The 19,556-nt window shown below is 37.7% G+C and overlaps 1 protein-coding gene across 3 annotated transcripts in view; it reads left to right on the top strand.

Annotated features, from left to right (window-relative positions):
- Positions 1–19,556, top strand: part of LOC117232159 (von Hippel-Lindau disease tumor suppressor) — a 105,574-nt gene that overhangs the window by 37,532 nt on the left and 48,486 nt on the right. The window contains exon 1 of one of the 3 annotated variants that reach the window (XM_033491355.1): positions 7,957–8,143. The exons of the other annotated variants lie outside the window; for them this stretch is intronic. The gene's annotated coding sequence lies outside the window, so the exon portion shown is untranslated. Of the gene's footprint in view, positions 1–7,956; positions 8,144–19,556 lie in introns of those variants that run through there. 3 annotated transcript variants of the gene reach the window in all.

Raw genomic sequence — 19,556 nt, 5'->3', positions numbered from 1 at the left:
ATAAATTGTTCGGAACTGTATGCCAAATCGGGAAATCACGTAAATTCCTAAATCTCTCTACAAACTCAGAGAGCCATAACTCCATAGAAATCCAAAGCATGAATGATTAGTTCAACCATCAATGTTGTTACCATCCGTAATCAGAGCAAACAGATCTTGTCTCATTAATCCAACTATCGAAGGCAGTTAACCTTATCACCGTTATCGATCCGTTTTCAGGACACTTTCATCGTTGCATCATCCTCGATTCGATTGTCACCTTGTTCCAATCAACAATCTGCTCTTTGATTCGTGCGTGTATCGAGCCGTAAGTTGCATCCTTGACGTTTCGGAATCCTCGATGGTGGAAATCAAATCGGAAGCTTCGAGGGGGTGAAGGGATGATTTAACCCCGAATTAATCGGACTGTGCGTCTAAGCTCGTGCATATAACGATCTAAGCAAATCGGAAATTCGCCGACGTTCCGGAATCAGGACGCGTTGAATGCAGTTTGTACGGTTAAACGTGCGCGTTCGAGGGTCAATCAACATTCTGATCGGGGCAACGGAGGGGTAACAGCAACGTTGCGTTTTCCCTGATACACCGTCGATACGTCGGTGAAATTGCAGTTAATTAGCCGCGACTCGAAACGTCTGTTCACTTTGTGTGCTTCCTGTCAAGGACGATTGAATTCTCATTTGAAAATCCGCGATTTACATGATACACGATGGACGAACGATGAAGCGAGAGATCGAAATTTATAGTTTCTGTTCGACGTGCATAAGGGAATTCGAGGACATCTTGGAATTTTGTGATTTTTGCTAATCGGAGATTCTTATATTCTCTTGGAATAGGGCAACTCCATTTTTGTATTTTCTTAGGATCTTTGAATGACGCTTGTTTGAGGCAGCAACAAAGTAATTTACAAATTGTTATACGAATTTGTTAAGAATCAAACTGAGAAATAATGTGAAAACTGTGAAAAAGTTGCATGAGTGACTCACGTTACTAAATTTTATGGCATCATCGAAATAAGATAAATTTCATGGACTGGCAAATTTTCAAACAGTATGAAAGATTTAAATAACATTGACAGAGAAAAAGTACGTCATTGCGATATTAATATTTTGCAAAAATTAAATATTACGGTGTAGGGTATATTTCAATTTATTGCAACTCCCAAAGCACAAAAAAAAAATAAAATTCGCATTAAGCGATTGTTTGATATTTATTAAACCAAAGGGCTGTTTACTTAAAAATCGTATTATTTTAAAATCGACATGGTGTATTGGCGAGGGGAAAAATGGAATGTGAAAACGTGGGATTTAGAGCAAAGGACGATTATAAGTGGAACAGAGACGCGAAGAGAAATTCAATTCAGCCGGACGTGTTTCTTCGCCGGTATAAATAGAGATTTCTAGATTCGAAACGTTTCTCCACGGAATCGAATTATCTGTTTTTCTCGAAGGCTGTGAGAAACTCGACAAATATTTCTCAAGAATTTATTCCCCCGAAATAGGTATATCTTTCGTCGCGAATTGATATCGTCGTACGAAATTGTCCGGTCGTAGTCAAAGATAAAACTCGTGTCCCATTCGCATGATCTTTATTCCGTCTTTTTACTCGTCCCGATGATCTTTCTGGTTTTCGTCTCTCGCAGAGAAGGTCAGGTCGAAAATGTTGGCTGTTGTTGAATCACTTGGCTTCTGTTTAAGTATCCATTAAAAAAATTCAATTCCTTTCCTAAGATTTATTGAACTTTATTTATCAATGAAAGCATTTTTCAATATTTGTAGACAGAAGGAAGATAAATCTCGCAATTATATGAAACAGGACAGCGGATGGAAAAATATTTTAGGAACTAATTGGAAACAGCAAGCAAGTAATTTATTTATGATAAAACTTTTTAATTATTTCGAAATTATATAAAATATGATGGATAGGAAACAATATTTGAAAAAAGTAATGGTAACACGAATGGAAAACAATTAACGAGCAATTGATAAAAGATCGTTAATGAAAGATTGCCACTGGAAGATATCCAAATTCATCGATTGGATAGCACGTTGGAACCGTTTCGAGAATAACAAACCAACGGCAATATTAACATCGATGTAGCTTAGCAAAGAGAACGCATCGATTCGACTGGAATCGCACGCGAGTTTCGATCGTTGAACTCGATCGAAAATATGCTGGCCAGGGTGCATCGAGGCCGTTGTACAAATCAGCCTTAACAAATGGAAGCTCTGCTGACCGACCTCGCGATTATTGAATTAATTGTTGCGGTGTAATACCAGGGTCGTAATTTATCGTTTACGCTCGATCGAGCGTGACTAGTCGAGCCGGCTTATCAGCCATTCGACTCGCCTGTTCTTTTTCACCAAAATTGTACCCAGCCATCCTTTCATAAATACAACTTTCGAACGTCGTGTATCTCTAAGAATTTTCGCTTTCTCTCGATTAAATTAATAAAGTTACCGGATAACGTAATGTTATTTCATGGTTGCTGAATATAGGTTCCTCCGACCATCTCAATTTTTTCTCAAGTTTGCGCTCAGCATACTGAAAGATGAATTTTATAATTCTTCTTTATATTCTACTTTATATTCTCGTTTACCTTCCGCGCCTAACTTCTTGAATAAAATTCCACATGCATTAAACTGACTCTTCTTATTTCTAATTTTTGAATAAAACTGTTGAACAAATCCCTGAGATATACAGGTGGTTGGTAAAGGCGGTGATTCTACGCGAAAAAAGAAGTCGAAAATATAGAATAAAAATTGTTCGTTTGGGGCTTTGTTTTCGAAAAAATCGACTTTGAATTTTCGCTCGGTACGCGCGCGGTACGTTATAACAGATCTCACTGTAGATCGTTGTCTCAATGGAAAAATTAAAAAAAAAAGGAATTAAAAAAAAGATGTTTATTCTATATTTTTATTCTATATATTTTTATATATATAATATATATTTTTATAATATATATTTTATAATAAATATATAATATATATTTTTATTCTATATATCGACTTCTTTTTTCGCGTAGAATCATCCCCTTTCTGCTTGTACCACCAGTTACCAACCATCCTGTATATTTATCCGATTGATTTTATATTAAGTACTTTAGTTCGAGTGTAGACTCGAAACCGAGTTACACGAATCAGATCCACCAAATAAAAACATAGATGCAAGTATTTCATTGCTTTTTGCATGGAGTACAATTTCAAAAGACAGCTTTGTATCTTACAAGCAGAAAAGAAGACGGAGTTATATTCTGCACACACGTCGACTAATCTGAACGAGATTCAAATCGTGATTATCCTCGGACGAGCGATGTGATTTACGTCAGTAAGCTGGAATAGTTGGCGCAATAATAATCGGTCGGGGCGTTACTTCCGGTTCGATTGAAGGGTTGAATTACATTTAAATGGACTGTGCGCAATTGTCGAACGGTCACCACTTGAAAAATCCTCGTTTCTCCGTAGCCCACTCGATCCCGATTGTCAATCGAACTTTGCGTTTCCCGCGTTTTCTTTGCGCTTCAGCGTCGATCGATTTCCGCCCGTTTTTTGGTTCTCGATTGCTCTTCGTCCGCTATTCGGTCCATTGAAAAAACCTCCCATGATTTTTCTCGTTTTATACCGATGAATTGTTGGTTTACAGAGAGTGCTTCTTAATATTATTCGTTGCCATAAGTACGTATCGTTACGCCGTCAAACGATATTGGATTTATTCGAACGGCTGCGTTATGTACAGGGTGTCTCGTGTGTAGTTATAATCTACAATATAAACATTCCATGTAACTCAATAAGTCACAAATTGTAATAACTTTTAAGCTAACATTGTATAGGAATACGCTGAAGTTTGAAAAATATTTGTTAATCACTTCTTTTTAAATTTATTATGAACCACTAGGTTTTGGTTCTGCTACAGGAAGTTGTAAAAGCTAGTAAAAGTTATTATGAGACGTATTGTTTTATTATATAGATTTTGAAGGATTCATAGTTTTCCTCTTTAAGTACAAATATATAAATCTTTGATATAGAAAAATAACTCTATCGTAAAGAATATTTTAGAAGGAGGAAAAAGATAGGGTTGTACTTTTCCAACAGGCTGATGGACAAGAATACGCAAGATTTTAATACTAGTATGTTTGAATCATCTAATTTTGTCATATAATATTTCTTTCTATCTATAATCGTTTTAAAGATATCGCTAGTTTGCCTGAAACACCCGGTATATCAGCGATATCTCGCTTTATTTGATTACAGTAAACGTTTGATCGTGTGGCATGCTTTTCGAATTAAATAAATCATTAGGCGAACTTATCAATAAATAGCTGCCTTTAATTAGCAGCGATCGATACACGGTTCATCGCTTTCCAAGCTTTGTACTGGCTCGTCAGTTGCTGCTTCTCTGTTTCGTACATTTTTTCGAAGCATTTTTATCGAATTACGAGCTTATTGTCTCCAACAGTTCCGTACCACTTTTATATCGCTCTCTGAAAATCTCTTCATTGTTTTTGATAACTTCGGATGACTTTCGTCAGATACGTTCTATAGTTATCATGATGCGCTTAATGTATCATTTTTAATCGGTAGAATAAATCAATATGTTTTCTTGTGATATGAAAAAGAATATATCAAAATGTTTTTTCCTTATTATATATTGTGAAGCCTTTTTTTGTAATTTGCGATAGTGAAGCTTCAACGTTTCGAAGCGTTTTTCACACGCGTTTCTATTCTACTATATTTCATTATACTTCATCGTAAAGTTGCAAATAGAATACATAGTTAAATATAAAATGAAACCACGAAAGGTATATAAAAGATATAGAGAATAGATATAATATTGGTTGAAATCGGTTTGATTGAAATCGAGAGCTATCACAACATGTAATTGAAACTGTATTTCGGTTCCCTTTTTTCAGTTATTTAAATTTCAATTAGTACTTCAATTAATAACTGACTGTTTATTTTCAGTGATCGATTACAAACATCGCCTGTTATAAAAAATACGTTTACAAATTAAACCTTCAATTTTTGTGGATCTGCAGTAGTATAGGTCAATCATCCACAGACTAGTATTCAAACAAGTATTACGTTCTGAACGATTAACATTTCGTATCTTTTTGATAACATTTTCAATATTAGCACGTTAACAGTCGTTTACCAGCATATTATACTTCATTATGAATAAAATATAGCCAAGTAGACTAATCGTTAATTATTAATCACTCGTTAGATTGTGGATGTTTATGAATTTATAAGAAAGTTAAAGATTCGGAGATGCACAAAGTTATAATACTACACGTACCAAGATCCCATCTTTTCAATTATTTTCTGAAAAATATGAAAGTGCATAAATACTCGCAGCGTAATAATACGCGATACAAAGTACGATGCTCGAAAGCGAACTTTAAAATTTGTATCTTTATCTCGATCGTGGAAACTTTCTTATAATTAGAGGCCGCAAATGTGTTAAGGGAAAAAAGGAGGGAAGAATTTAAAACGACAGAAATAAAACGCGACGAGAATGAGAACATACTTTCAACCTTCTTATCTAAGGTATTTCTTGCGGTATTTCCTCGTAACACGCTCACTCTCTCCGCGATTTTGTCGACCGAGAAGAATTATTACACGTCACATGCGAACTCCTCGGGTGTACATTCTGGACGCATACGCGTTATTTTATTCTTTATCGATCAGCTGCCACGACAATTTCTGCAATCCATACACTCCTCTTCCACCACAGCTTGTTCGTTTTTCCAACATTTTTTCTTTTTTTTTTTTTTTTGCCACGTTTTCATGCATCGAACCATGTGGCATGCCTATGTTACGTAGACACGAGGGTTCTCGTGAATCGCGGAGAACGTTCGTTTTACGCGGAAAAAATTATTTTCTTAACCAGTTAGCTGTTACGTCCTCTTTGAAAACATTGAAAAGTGCGTACTTAAAATGTGTCGTAAGAAGTAAGCGACGACGAGTATACTCGTCAAGCACAGAGTATGCGTGGCTGCTATAATAGAATCAAGTTGTAATTAAGTTATGATTGAAATGACTGTTTTATTTTTGAATTTTATTACTGACAGGGCTCGTCAGAATGGAAAATATTGCCATTTCTTCATGACGAGAGTACTCGTCAAAAACAGCTAACTGCTAAATACATACCTCTACGTTGGAATAATATCGAGAAGTTAATATAAACTACTGATCGACCATGCATGCCACACGGCGATTTTTATTCCGGTCAATTATCCTAAGAAAAGGAATGGTAATTTCGTGGATTACCAGCGTAATTCGTGTTTGATTTTTATTGCTATAATTATATATTACTTTTACTGCTACAACGAGTCGAAGCATAGTTAGTTATATTTTATATATAACAATGACACCGCGTTTCGTTTTCAATTCTTTTCAATCAATTTACGCTAATCTTGTTCTTTAATACTGCGATTGTGAGAGAGAGAGAGAGAGAGAGTTCCAAGGATTCGCGAAATAGCTTTTTCGTTTAGAATTTAGAATAGATTTTAGAATTTTGCTGAATTTAAAGAAATTGTGTTGCTTGATCCTCAGTTGGTCAATACGTGCTCTCTACACAGATACATAAATACGCTATGTCAGATTATTAGGATTATTTACTTTTTTCGATATTTGCATATATATTCTTGCACGAAATATCTCGTAGCTTCTACGGACATTTTCAGATCTCCCTCGAACCAATATAATCACGTTAATCGAATTTCGCAATCATGCTGATGAAATTTCAAAATGTACCCTATAACACATACCATTATACGTATTCTATATATATATATATATATATATATATATATATATATATATATATATAAATTGTGTATATATATAGAAAAAAAATATATATACCCTGAAAAAGTGTCTACAAGCGATCTAACACTTCCACGAACCCCTGTATATCCTCATGCCATTTAATCTACCTAATCCGACTCTTTCATCGATCGCTTTATCAAACCTATCGCCACGATAAACCCTACCAGCAGCACCTTGCCCTGTCGTAATTCGAGGGTTCCCTTAGCTCTCCATTCGTCACTACCTAGGCAACGATATTTCTCTGGTGACGCGGCCGTCTTGAACATAATCACGACCACGATATAATCGTCGTCGACGAGGAGAACGCTCTCTGATCGATCTAGGGACGTGTCGGCACGACTCGCGGCCAACGCTGTTTATGCTGGCGCACAGAAACGTCCGGTCGTGTGTACCGACGGATCAATCCGGATTAATTGAGTTACGGTTCGCGGTTTTGCGGCCGGCCAACGACCGCACGGATATATCCGCGGCTTCTGCCAGCTTTGCTCCGACGCCGACGCGACTCCCGCGACAACGATTTTGTCGGGCTTGTCTTTCGCGGACGCTAGACGATCCCCTAGGGGTTTCTCTTACGGACTGTAGGGGAAGGGGGCAAAAACCGAAAGGATAGAAGCGGATTGATCGGTCGGTTATAGGGGAAAGTCTCGGTGAAGGCAGTTTGCGGAGAAGTGGAGTTGGACGGAAGTTTCTGTGGATTGCGACCAAGCGGTTTGGTTTAGTGGAAATACGTGTTTCGCAGAATTGAGGTTAATTATGTTACTGGTATATGTTATTGTTATTTTTATGCGTTAATAGGACATTTTTTTATTGCACACAAACGCACATAATATATAGGAAGTACACAAAATATCGGAATTATAGTATTTATTGTAATATTCAGTGGATGATAGTAAGCATTCACTTAGATTCTATCTGTTTGTAGGTAGGTTTATAAAAATATGGATCTGCGTAAAAGTCGCGGGCTAGTTATTATTCGTAATGATTGGGACAATTTCGGTCATTAGAAAATTACGAGTTCAATAAAATCGTTGAGATGCGCTCTCCTTTCCACATTATTGCCATTAAATTCTATGCAAATCGCAATTGCGATTGTTTCTGTATTATCAAATTCAAATTTCGTCCTTGTCGGTGGAGAGCCAATGCCAGAGCAGAATACAGCGTATAGATGGATGATGGGAAATTTGTTCCTGCCACTTTTGTGTCCCTGGATTTTCTCGATCGAGGGCAAAAAATGGGCTGATCGAACGAAGAGGCGAGCTACTAAATGAGATTGTCTGGTTGAAAGGCAGATGTTGGCAAAATTGGATGGCGAGGAGGTGAGTTTTAGGGGAGACTTACGCCATATGCGATGCAACGATAGTTTTCGATTCACCGAATAAATGACGAGGTAAAGGTGATTTCAGACGTCTTAGCTGAAAAGACAATGGTGCTCACATTTATGTTCTATCCAGCGTAAATTTAATAGAAACTTCAGAATAACATAATTAAGACTTCGCAGCAACAGTTAATGGCCAAAGATGTTTATTGCGCGAGGAAAAATGATAAGTTTCGCTACCAGTTTCATCTTTTGCAATTTCGAAGTTGGCGTTAAAGCCACCAAACAAGTTATACTCATTTTCCGCATTATTCGTCCTTATTTACCACGAAAAACACCATTTACAAAAGTCATATCAGCGTATTTGTACAAAGTGTCCCATGGAAACATCGTGCGAGTTAAAATCCTCTGAAAGATTAAGCGTCTTCGTGGGCCGGCATAATGGCCGAGTCATAATACACGCTTAAATTAGCGTATGACACGGTGGACGAAGTTGAATTTCCTGTATGTGGACGTAGCTATCGCCGTAATTTTCAGCAACAGACCGTCCCGTCGTCTGATCCTGCCGCATGCGTCCGGGAAAGGACATCATCTAGGCCCGTCGTGGATCTAGGCCTCGATCCCCGGTGGCAACGACGCGACGTGTACGTGCCGGCGAGATAACGCCGGGCCACTCGCTTATAGACCGTTAATTAATTTCGCCAATTACACTCGACGCCCCAAAGCGGCCTGTCGAGTGTACACGACGTCGGCCTTTGTGCGTGGTCTGCCTATCTGCCTGCAGGGACTCCGCTTCTAAATGAAGGCGAGATGCACCGAAAAGGCTCGCGAGACCTCCGTTGCTGGCCTTACCGAAGAAACGAGGAAAAAAGAAAGAAAGAAAAACGACGAAGGAAGAAGCACGAGCAGCGAGACTCCACGGGCAATTAAGCAGAATTTCCAGGGAAAAATCCGCAGATTTTTGACGAGGCGATTACTCGTATGATGGAAATCGTGCATACCACGCGGCCACTTTTTATTAATCGCCGCTTCGCTTTTCCAGGAACCCATTCAATGAGTATTTTTGGAAAGAAAGGGAGATGAAAGGGAGGGCGAAGTTGAGAGAGTCGACGATTAGCGGTTGAGGGTCACTAGTCTAATCCTTCACGAACGTGGAATTTTATTTGCAGGTATCAATTTATGGTTCGTAATTTACGATTCCATATGGTCCCTGTTCATTCTGAGATGTTTTTCCTTGACAATTTTCGAAACTCGTGTTTTAAGGCTTAACCAGTAACTATATGTAAAATTATGCATTTTTCAATTGAGAGAAGCAATTTTGTTATCAGATCGAGTTAAATGGTATATAGATAGTGTAAATAGCGAAAGAATAAAAAAATAGCTTTTATAGATGGAAAAGTATTCCATCCTAAATGTAGCTTTAAACCAACATTTCTTATTCATACTGAAAACCTCTCGCTTTAGAGGCTTACATTATTTCTCGCTTCAACTCTGCAATTCCGTCAGCGTCGAATCGAAGAATTCAGATTATTTTTCAAACCATCTACAGCCAAATATTGTCACGTCTATATAAATTCTACCAAATGTCCAAATCGGACAAATTGTGAATGTAAACAACTAAATAAAAAAGAAAGTCTATATATGTCATATGTAATTCTCCATCTCAAATTGGACATCAACAATTGTAGCTGGCTTGTTTAATCGTAAGAGGTACGTTCAGGATACGACACTAACCACCTGTGACTACAAATCACGACATATTAACTTAATTCTTTCGTACAATTATTACCGAATCATTAACTATCAACTAACTATCAACTTTCCTTTAATCAAAAAAATCCGCGGTTCATTCGTCGACCGAAGCAAATCAGAAGCTCGCAGATTTACTTCATCTTCGATTTATCACCTCCGCGTTTCCCACAAACGAGCCGCGATCACTACTCTCGACATATTTACTTGCTTCACGTTCGCCTAACTACCATTAACCACTTCGCCACGACGAACATCAAACGCGTGCAGGAGCACGCAAACTCGCGCCTCATGCCGGCAACGCCTGTTTGCACGTTCCTGGGCGTGCGTTTCACAACCGGATGTCGCATTCTCAAGAAGCAAATACACGCACAGACACATACACTGGTCAGAAGTTGCGACGAAACTTCGCCAGGCGCGTGTAACCGTTGATTGAAGCAAACAAAAAGCGCCTACGAGGAATTTGCCGCCAAAAAGCATTGCCGAGTTGCGAGAGTGAAACGTTGGTTTTAACTTGGTTAAGGGTTTGTTCTTGTATTTGTTCTCTTGAGGAAGCTTGGACTTACTGTTTGCCGAGTAGTTGCAGAGTGTATGAAACGGGGTTCCAGTTATGAATGTGGTACGAGGTAAGTGGCGCAAATGTTTGGAAATAACGTCGTTTTTCGATTTTCAGTTCATAATCTCGTAATCTCGTGTTGTATTTAGAAATTGTGCAATTCTATGAAACAAGTACGTAAGAGATTATGATTATGTATCATTAAAGTGATCTTTCTATTAGGTGGAAACCGTGGCTTTAAAAGATCTATTCGTTCGTTTGCCCTTTTCTATTTTTATCAAACATTTCCGTTTACGAAGAGAATTTATTTACTAAGAGAGCTAGTCGCCTGAATACCCTGTATTTAATTAATATGTTTTCACGTACGAATTATACGATCTTACAATTTATTCCCTATCCTATATTTCTTAGTATTTTTACTTTATTATTTTCTGGAAATCTGCATCAAAGAAGACAGAAAAATTATAACAAAATTACATACAACGATCTGAATACATGTCAAAACTTATTTCTATCTTTAGCCGAGCAGTTTACCGCTTTCATTAGCTTTTACAATATTTTTTATTTTCGTTGTGGGTTGTATTTGTCTCTGGTGTCTGTTACCGCGAAAACCCACGTTCGAAAGGATTCGACAGCTCGAAGTGGTTTTCCACGACCTGTGATTTCGAGGCGATCGGAGATCAACGACGTACGAATCGAACATCGACGTCGTGGTTGCTCGTGTCACAGCGATCTGTCACCACTGTGCTTCTAGCTCCTTGATAAAAAGCACTTAAGTCGTATCCGCCCTTTGATCTTGAAGCGTACATAGCTCGCGTGCTCCTGCCGATAAATTCACCTTTCGATCCCGGGAAACACGAAAGCACGACGCTTTTATTTTCGTGCTGTTAGAGCCACGCTCGACTCGCGTTTCCGCGCCATTTCCATTTTCGGAACGCTCGGTTCTCTTGACCTTTCGCAAAGAGGAAAGTTCGCTCGGCAAATGGTGGAAAGAGACTGGACGGGCAATTCTGCTTGACTTACGTTCGATTTATAGCTAACTTTTTCTTTGTATTCTTTGAATAAACTGGCTGGTCTCCCGTAACCACCGCCACTAGTTCCGGTGGCCGTAGAAATATCGAAGGATTTAAGTTGAAATTAAAGTAGTCGTAATTTTTTTTTATTAATTAAAATAATAAAATTAAATTCTTTTAAATTACAAAACAATTCTTTTAAAATTATAAAACATTCTACGATTGTGCTCATTTGTGTATTTATTTCGTTCAAAAAATTCAATCTACCCGTTTTCTAATTCAATTTCCGTTTTTAATTTTCAACTTAATTAAATAATTTAATTTAATATAATTGAATCGATATTAACTTTAATAAGGTTTAATAATGCAATCCTTTCCTTCCAATTGGAACATGTTAAATCGTGCTTTTCCAACCATCACTTTTTGCCGATAGAAACACGAGGAAATTGCCTTGAAACTATGAGATCGCCAAATTTTTACAAAACTGAGATCAACATACAATCGCTAAAAAGATATTCACACTATTCCTACTTCTAAAAACCTTCATTTCAGAATAAAATGACATTCGTTATGCAACAATTTAACGATAATCGTGGTAGATATGAAAGGTGTTGAAAGAGTATCAATTCTTTTTTTTTTTTCGAAAATCTTTTAACGATCAGCAATATTCGTGTAACCACTAGCATTTAGGGTAGATTTTTTATTATCACAGTATCTTTGTACCCTAAATATACATTCCCTAAAAAGTCACCCTGTTATTATCAAAATTTATCAGGCAAACCCCTAAATGAAGTCATAGCTAGTAATTTAAACCGCTATAGCATGTTTCACCGCCCAGAACCCGTAAATGTCCACCTCTTACCACAGATTTCACCCTTGTCTCACCGTTGAGTCATCCACGTGAAGAAATTACCAACTCAACCACCTAATACCTAACCTTCGTGAATAGATGTTACCAAATATATATTAAAAATTGTTTGTAAGCGAACTTGTCGAATTACAAGCAAATTACTTGCAAGGAGATGGCAGGAACTCATCTGAGTTGACTGCAGATGCTGTTATCGAGAAATTAGTCGATAAATTATTAGGTTGTCCGAAAAGTTTCCTTCGCTTTATGAGGAAATTTTATGAGGAATAATAGATGCACAACGTTTTTTGTTTTATATTATTTTGTCGAATTACGTACGATCCATTTTGTTCTGTTGAGATAAACACGACATTTCACAGACTTGGTTTCACGTTTGTATGAAGGTGCATTGTTGTAAAAAACACGTTTGCGAAAGAAAGACACTTTCCGGATAACCAATATGTTCTTAGCACAGTGACTTCTTATATGTTAAATGTTTTTATAACAATTACCATCCGGAAGATTGTGAAAGCAGTCGAAAATTTATCACAATAAATCGGAGGAATTTAATATTAAAAAAGTCATAATATTAACACGAAAAGAATTTATAAATGTAGAGACATAGAAAAAACTTATTAATCTCTCGAAAACGATTCTTTATTTCACTGTTTTTACCATCAGCCTAAAGCATCAAAAGCACATACAAACAACTCATTCGAGATTTCGCGGTTTTTGCCATCTCCTTGTTAGCTCGACTCAAATATCCTTCCGTAGGCCTCGTACGTCTATTGCAATATTGAAATTTGTATTCCGAGCGTCGACTAAGGGCAAACGGGAAATAAGCGCGGCGAAACCGTGCGTCGTGTCCGTTCTCGCAGGAACCAGATAGCTTGGAACGGTAAGCACGCGTTACGATGCCTGTACACGCTTATTAACTTTCGCAAATAGCGGCGTGCTGCGTGTTTATGAACATCTCGGGGTGTGCAGCGAGCGTTGTCTCGGCTTTTAATTGCGTGCGTTGCCGAGGGTCCTCGTCTGTGCTCTGCGCTGGCCTGTCTCGCGGAAAATCGCAGTCGCCTCTGACTCTCCGGTTTCCATCACCGTGTACACTTTTTATTCTCTTTCTTCCTCTGCTTTTCAACTTCTTTCGCTTTCTCTCCCTTTTGGAAATTGCGAAGGAGACTGAAGCAGCGAAAGTAGGAATGGAATAAAGAAAAGAAAGGGAAATACGCGTGGGATTCGTGGATTCGAATTATACGTTTAAAATTGCCTTCGAACGAATGCACGAAGATATATTAGTAGCTGTAGTTGCAAGAATTTTAATTTTTTAAATACATCGCCCTATTTATATCACTTTCACGGTGTATCGTTGAAATGCTATCAGATATAGTGCGATAAATTAATTTCACATTTTGAGTTTGAACATATTTATGTAAATTCATTTTTTGACGAATATAATTAAAAGAAAATGAAATTTAGATAGAGAATTGTTTTATTAGTGATTACAGCAATAGTTTATTTTCGATCTTTTATATATTTCAGTACATTCTTTGACACTTTTCAATTTCCCGTAAATGTATAGATATTGCCAGTCTACGTATTATTGACAACATCATTGACTATCAATTACGTATTACTGGCAGCTCAATCGTTTGAATAATAACATATACTTCGTAACATATGCAAACGTACGCACAAGCATACAGACGAGTTGACGATCACTCCATATGGAGATAACAAACGCGAAGAAGAAAAAAGTTGAAAGAGAAACAGGGAAATCTGTGTTCCATCGGAGGCAGCAGACACGATCGATGGAATTCGCTGATAATTGTATAAATTAAAATTCGTCCATGCGATTGGATCTCGCGCCGCGAGGTTCTCGGATCGTCGACTCCATTAATGTAATTAAAAAGCGCTCTAATTAACATTTATTAAACGAACAGGGAGAACGAGGTGCATCGATGGTAGCTCGGTTGGAATGGAAGGAAGAAGGGGCAGAAGGGAAAAACAGACAGCCGTCCAGCGAAGGGTGGATGATTTTGGGAACGAAAAATAAAGGGGAAAAAGGTGTACAAATTGCAGTCGCGCGACGCGGTAATAAACGTCCGGCTGATATAATCAAAACACACGCGTTAATTTGCATATAAATTGAAATGATATATTTTGTATTAGACCAGGCGAAAGGGCCACGCGTTGAAACATTGAAATTGTATTTAATTAAGCGCGCGATTTTACGAAACCATTGTATAATCCTGCATTCTCACCCCAATCATCCCTCCACCCCCGACCCGTAGGTGTAATCGGCGCCATTATATTCTTGAATTACGTTAAATCGCGGAACGGACCCTTAAATGGTCGAGATTTTGTTTCATTTTAAATAGAACTCGTTGTTTGAATCAGCGAACTTTCTATCCCGATTTCCCGTCAACAGCGATCGTTTCGATTCGCGATGGTAATTGATCGTTGAAATAATAATATCACGGCTCGGCGTAATCAATAGTTTAACGTTCAATACGTAATGAAAACGTAATCAATAGTACCGTTTAATTCTATCGACAATTGGGTCTCGATTGGAAAAGTTTAAACGTTTGGCCGAGTTCGTTACGTGGATTTATTGTTAATTGTTCGCAACGTTCGCGTTACGAACGCTCATTTACCAGAGGGAAGAAAAGGGTGTGTTTTAATTAGAAGCGGAAGAAGAGTTTGGTATTTTCGCTGGTTCCTTAGTGACGGTTCACGTTGGAAGTTGGAGTCGTCAGTTTTCTAACTTAGATGCAACAACTTCCCGTCTATGTGTTCCTTTCGTCTCTGCAGTGGCCACGTAAAATTGTGGAAGTTAGCGTTTCTACCGCGGTAGGGACGCCGACTAACCTTCTTACGCTCTTGTTTCCATTTCGTTACCCTCGAAGAATCTTCCACCAAGAGATATTAGAAAATGTAAGAGATCTGCATTCTAAATACTTGAAATTCCCGAATCTCCTAACGTTTGCACAAAATTAACAAAATTTCTTAAGAATCGTCATCCTGTAATTTATTTAATTCGTAATTTAATATTCGGCAATTATTCTGAAAATACCTTCCCGTGAAAAGGTATTTTCAATATTTAAGAAGCAAATTAGACTTTCCTCTAACACGAAAGCTGCAATGATTACTTCACACTGTCTACGTATTAATTAAAATATTATCCTCCAGAATTGTCCTGTGCGATATCTGCTCGAACAAACGAGGTTTCTTGTTTTCGAAAGCCAGCATATAGTCCGAAGGGGCGCATTAGTTTCACCGGTTGCATATTCGGATGCAGAGTGCATCTTTCGTTAACGACTGGCCAGAGCCGGTGCAATATCCGATAAGTCGAAGTTTAATCGCTTATAAAATTGTCCTGGTGTATAGCCAAGCTTGCAAAGTGGCTCTTGCAAGCATAGAGGATACAGTTGCACGACTCGAGGCGGACTCGACACTGTCCTTTCGTGGCTTTTCAACAGATAAACTCTTAAGTTTGCAACAGCTGCGCGCGATCACGATGCTCCAAAGCCTTTCGAGAATCTCCCTCGACCGTTTACAACGTTTCTCTCGTTTCGAAGGCGCGCGCTCGGAAAACGAGGACGATGCTGCGCACGTGAATCGCGTCTCAAGAAATTCTCAATAATATCGTGGATGATTTCGTTCGATCGAGAATTATGCTTCTTGGAGTCGTAGAGTAAATTGGAAAAGAACATTCCAACATTATGAGGATCGGTTATTTTCCAGCGGTAACTTTTAGGTCAATGGTTAATAATAAATATGGTTCTTTCTACACTGGAGAATTCAGTAGCTTAGAATATTGAGGAAGCGAAAAGGTAGAATCGATAAGTAATTGAAGAAAGTGGTTAGTAATAGTTAATACCGACGTAGTTGGTGTAAAGTTGCGCTAGTATCGCGCAATAAATTTGACAAGTTCAGTAATTTCAGTAGAAATTATTACCTCATTTATGAGTGAAGTAAATTGTGCAAATACCTACGTATTTTCCACTATCTTGGTTTATGTCTGTTGAACCGTTTTCCATGTTTCATACGTGCGACGTGAAGTAGTTGGAAATGGGCTTTCCAATGGGAAAGGATTCAATTTTAAATTATACATTCTTTTTGAAACTATGCTTGAGAAGTGCCGGGTACGTAAAATCACTGGAGTAGAGGTTATAACTGGTGATTCAGGTAGATCATAACAGTCTTGAAGTATCAAACTTCGGTCCGTGCTATAGGTACATAAATTCTCGGCTATTCTGCGTTAAAATACTATTATTCTTCTGTTATTTCGTTTCTTTCTATTTCTACTGCTATCGTTATTTAATGGCGAGAAATACATAAACAACAATTAATAACAAATAAAAGGGCAAATATTTAAACAATCACTTAAATTACTATCTATTCTTCTTATTTATTTATTTACTTCAACCTCACTGACCGTAAAATCGACTTGGCTGAAATTCAAATAACTCGCTTATCCCACTCATTTTAATCGTTATTATTTAGAAATATAAGAAAACCGCGTTTAGAAAATTTATTTAATGCTCAACGCATACAAAGATATATCTTTTCTCTAACTTTACCAAATTTCAACATTATTATTCGCATATCATTTCTTCCACCGCTACTCGATCATAGTTCCTCAAATTTCGTAGTTCCCCAAACAAAGTTAAGTCTCGGATCTTCCTAAACGTCCTGACTCAAAGTAACATACGTTCAGGCACAGAGTTTATCCTTTGAGAGGAAGAACCCTCTAGAACGGTTTGTTCATCGCCTCCTGCTTTGACCGGCGGAAGCGCGCGAGCGGAGCGAAATCAGCGGCGCGCGACTGAACGCGCGCGCGGAAATCGGAGGAGTTCGGCCGTTTAAAGCAACGGAAACGCGTTTGCGAGCGCCACCATCAGCTTCAAGGCTAATTGCCCTCGGCAAATATTTGGTTGGTCCGTTTTTCTTCCCGTTGCCCGACGCGGCTAATTAAATATACGAATTACGTGTAACCGCACTGTTTACGCGACTGAAAATCGCTCGAAAATCGCTGCTCACCTGTTTGGACAAACGCAGCCGAATTTGCATAACGGAAATGTAATACGAACGTCATACATGCAACGTAGTTTAGAAACCGTAGTGATGACAGAAATTCGTATAAAAATAATTCGAACGATGTTTAGACACAATTCTAAGTTTTGAAATTTTATCTTATGGTAAAAACTATTTGCACGTTTACTTTTCAATGAAACATTTTTTCGTCGGATTCTATATACGTACATTTTATTTTCGTAATATCAAATTTTTGTAAGCACCTGGAAATAGGTGCTACTCAATATACTTGGACCTAATTAATGGCACAGACCTAATGTTTATGCCATGATAAATATAATGCTGATACGCGTAAATACTTTTCATAACACTGGCCTTTAATCATGGAAAATATAATGGTTGACTAGAATTGAACATGAGGAAAATAATACATGATATGATCATAGTCAATTTAGAATAGTCAATTTACGTCAGTAAATATTTAAATATAAAATTGGATAGAGTAATTGCCCAAGCAAATAATTGGAAAATTACAAACATCTTGCTAACTTCTTGCTACGATTGTATGAATTGTTCTTGTGGATTCTTTGCACAGATATACTGTAGTTATTTGTAGAAAATAGAGGAGCGTATATTGATACTGATCCTTGTTTATTTTCTCTTAACTTGAACGAAAATATTTCACAGAATACTTGGGGGAGTTAGTCGAAATTGGTAGAAATTTAAAGTAGAAACGTAGAGAGGGAAGTCGAATTAATAATAAAATCACGCGCGACTGATTGACGCAAAACTAACTTAATGAATTAGATGTAGATTAACTGGTGGCAAACAGCAGTTACACGTGCGCTGTTTCTACGCTATTTAGATATGAAAATGAGGTACATATATATCGAAGTGGATATGCGGGCGATGATGTCGCTGAAAGCACCGGGTAGACAAACAGCCGACGGAGCGTTGTTCACGCGGGATTACATTAAAATAAATTTAGCTCCGCGCGTTTCGAACAAACATTGGATAATTCAGTTTGCCAAATAGCTGCTTGGTGTCGAAAGAAAAACAAGAAGCTGGATTTGCTTTATACTCGATTCGTAAGTTTGGTTTCTGTTAACTTTTTAAAGAATATTATTTTAAATGATTATTTTTATTAGCAGTTGTTGGAACTGCTGCGAGAAGTTTCAAACTTTACACATTTGCACGGAGGATGGCTTGTTTTAATCTCTAACTACTTGTGTTTTATTCTGAGAACTACATCTGATTGAAAAACTTTCTCTTTGAGAATTAAAGACACGAAAATGGTAACAATGAGACTAAGCTTAGTCAGTGAATGTATTAAGATAATTTTATGGTCAATTAGAATTCTTCATTGATTTCTTCGATTTTAACAGATATCGTGTATTTTGTCTGTGGAATGATAGGATACTACTCTTGGCAATAACTTCTCGACCAAATGGATAGTGCAAAGCTAATTAAAAAAATAGTACACATTTTGATATGTAAAATATGGTAAAATGTTCATGTCAACTAGAAAATTACAAATTATAAATTTACAAAGAGACAAACAATAATTTACATCACAAAGTCTAGTAACTTTATGTTATTTGACTTTTTCTTCTTTTTCGAAACGAAGTATATCTTAAGTGGTGACGTGGCTCTTAGATTTTCTAATACAATTATATTTAAACTCAGAAAACTCATATGTTTTTCAAAACGATCAAATCCTCTCTTGTTACATGACGATTTGTCTTTACTTATCGTTGATCACGTTCTGTACATTGTCGCTTGCACTTTTATTGATTTAAATACGTGCCGTAAATCGTTCGAAAGCGAAATAACGCTAGTTTATCTGCCATAGACAACCTTTAAAACAGATTCGTCGCTAATAATCACCAGCTTCCGTGGAATTTAATTTGAAAACCAACAGCTTTTACCCCCGGTGACACGGAGGTCGTGCTTCTAGTCGACTGTTGTAGGGGAAACTAATTTTCGAAGTCGAAAAAAATACAGTCGAACGAATCGATTTTCGCGGGGATTGAAGTAACTTTTTTCCCCCCTCGTAGTTTGTAGGATGAAGAGGGGAAAATAGAGAGTGAGAAAGAGGGGGGAGGATCTCGGTAAATCCAGCTAATCTCCGGGCTTTTTTTTCATCAACTCTGCACCCGGAACCTCGCCACGCGTGTCAGCTGTCGACAGCGGGATCGGATAGACCTTA

The sequence above is a fragment of the Bombus vosnesenskii genome, unplaced genomic scaffold (assembly GCF_011952255.1).
Source record: "Bombus vosnesenskii isolate JDL3184/JDL3185 unplaced genomic scaffold, Bvos_JDL3184-5_v1.1 scf7180000013285, whole genome shotgun sequence".
NCBI classification, from domain to species: domain Eukaryota; kingdom Metazoa; phylum Arthropoda; class Insecta; order Hymenoptera; family Apidae; genus Bombus; species Bombus vosnesenskii.
This window is presented reverse-complemented; position numbering and strand designations above follow the sequence as displayed.